Here is a 2,962-nt window from a genome sequence, read left to right as displayed (position 1 = left end):
TATATATATATGAAAACTGTATGTATATGGTGTTTTTCAATTGTACGGATGATTTCCACTGGGCCCAGATTGATAGAGCCGCAAAATATTTGAAAAACAAAGCCGAGTTGTGTGTCCGTGGCTTTGAATCCCTCCTCTGTTGGTTTCACCCCACTTGCTGCATATATGCAAGGATACAGATGGTGCACTTAAAGGGCACTTTTCCTCCAGCTAATTTTGCAACATGGATGTTCAGCAGCAGAAACTCATTACACCGCTTGTGCTCTCGCTCGCTCGCGCTCTCTGTGCAAGATGTCTTTTCTTTGAAATCTCGCCCCCCCCCCCGCACTAACATGCTATCCATTACTAGACAATGTGTTGCATACTCTGAGTATGTAGATGGGAGATACACCCTATGAAAACCCATCACAGAGACTCTAATGAAAATGATGCATCAAACAAGACGGACAGAGGGGAACGCTTTACCGCTGGAGTAGAGAGGATGCACACAGAGACGATGTGCATCTGGTTGATTTAAACATTCATATGAGTTTGCAAATACACGAAGGAAGCCACTGATGACAAAACTCACATTTGAAACGTATGAAAACTGGGGATCTGGGGGGGGAGTTGAATCCTTTGACATAGAGCACGATTTGAAGTCTTTTCACTCACAATCACGGGACTCATCAGTAGACTTCAGACTGCAGCGTTTCCCTGCGCAGCGCTCCTCTGTCAGTAAGAGTTTTGGATTAACACGGAACTAAAAAAAACAACCAAAAAAAAACAAAAAAAAAACAGGTTCTGTTGTGTATTTTTGATAAACATGAATAAAAACAACGGCAGCCACAAGCGCAGCTGAAAAAATGAGAAAACTGTGAAAAATGTTTTTCAGAAAGTTAGATAATGAAAGGCCAAATTTGGCGTCTTTGAAAACTATAATATTAAATGACCTCAGTAAAAAGACGACATTTCAAACAGAAATGTTAGGCTTCTACAAAACGTTGCCTATTTATGCTCTCTGAATACGTGGGTCAGGGCTGCTGTCGCAGAACATTTCTGCATTATCGACACTGATGGTTCTCCGTAGGTGTAATGGAAACTTCTTGAAGTTCTTCTGCATTGTTCTGTCTGGTCTCTCATCTTCCTCTTCGCAATAATTCCATCGAGTCTCTGTGGGGTTCAGGTCACGCCAGTTAGCAGAACAATCAAGAACAGAGGCCGGTGGTCACTGAAGCAGCGTTCGGTTTGGACAGTCCGGGCAGGTGCCACACTGCAGCATCTCCATTTTCAAAACTCAGTGGCATAATCATCAAAAAAAGTTAACAAATAAAGGTTTGAAATAGTTTACTTTCTGTGTGGTGAATCTGTAGAACACATAAGTTTCACTTTCAGAAATGAGTTTTTTTTTTTTTGCCCTCTGGTTCCCGTTTGGGTCAAACTTGGACAGCTCCACATCTCAAAGCATGCTGGGAAAACCGGCGACTCGGGAGGAAATGCACAACCCAGGTGGGAAAATCAGCCATCAGGACAACGGTGAGAGGACGAGCAGTCAGAGCTACGATAGAATAGATTAAAGCCGCGTGGGGAACGTTTGTGGGGTTTGTAATGATTTTAAAGCAGCATAGGTGCTCACATTTAGCACTAAAAAGGAATGAAGAAGTCATTCTGTTACAGGGTCTATCTACCATTCAGCCTGGTTGTGTGCATCAGTCACTCATTTGCTCACTTGTTGATGACATTAGGATCCATGATGGTGCTTTGATGTTCTCAGTGAGTCAAAAAAAAGGAAAAAAAAGACACTCTTCTGTTTTAAGCATGAAAATTGCGATCGTTAAATTCGAAACATCAAACTCGATTTCTGACTCTGTTTGCTGATCTAAAGCATGAAATAAAACCGTTCCGTCTCTGAACAACCGTTTTACTCCCAGGCGTTTCCCCACTCATACGTTAATCCAAATATGAAGTATTTTAACCCCGAGTGGAATGTTATTACAAATCATTTCCTTTTGCGTCGTCTTCAACGAACAAAATGTATCCTGCTGGACTCAAACAGGGATAGTATCTGCCATAAGCAGTTACTGTACTTCGTTACTGTACTTAAGTACAATTGTTGTGTATCTGTACTTTACTTAAGTAGATTTAATAATGGATACTTTCTACTTTTACTCCACTACATTTTACAGTATCTGTACTTTCTACTTCACTACATTTTACAAAACTGTCGCGTTACTCGTTACATCCAAGTCGCATTGAGCTTTTTTTCCGTTAAAATGTGAAGTCGCAGTAAAATCCGAGCAATAACGTAACTTACGTGTCTGTTGTCACCCATCGCCTCCACCTTTACTCGCACGCGGAGCTCCAAGACATGCGCAGTGGTTTCCTCTGAGCGGGAGGAGATGTCTGTCTAATCGTCAGTAATATAATAGCGCTGCATAAATTGATATRRCGACATGTAAAATCAGCAGCGCTTCGCTTTCACAGACGGGGGGACTTCGTCCAACTTTTAGCGTCACTTGGAATGAAAGCTTAAAGAAAGGTAAGATCTGTGGACGTGTTAGCTAGCTGTACAGAGACATGTTGCATCTGCGATGAAAAAAAGTTGTACATCATGCGCTGAATTATTGTGTGGAGGTGTTGACTGAGGTGTCGCAAATATGGGACAACGCTGTGACCAAAGTCTGCATTGATATGACATTCAGGAACGATCMGATTCTTCTGGACGGATCTTTACTGATTAAATTTATTTCAGCTCTAAGTATTTAATATCTAGTTTTTTTAAATGGGAATGTGGATCTTTCAGATCAATTTGAGAAGTAATTTTGATAGGTAAAAGTAAATTATTTTGTGTCATGTAGCGCGGGTATCTGGTCTCGACTTGGTCTACCTCTGCTACTGGCTCCTTGGTTGCCTGTCCTCTCCCACCCACCTTCTTTCCATCCCCTTTCTGTTGGATTTCTTTAAAAAATAAATGCCACTAGTG

This window comes from Poecilia reticulata, linkage group LG22, assembly GCF_000633615.1.
Source record: "Poecilia reticulata strain Guanapo linkage group LG22, Guppy_female_1.0+MT, whole genome shotgun sequence".
Lineage (NCBI taxonomy): Eukaryota > Metazoa > Chordata > Actinopteri > Cyprinodontiformes > Poeciliidae > Poecilia > Poecilia reticulata.
Note: the sequence above shows the minus strand (reverse complement) of the source record.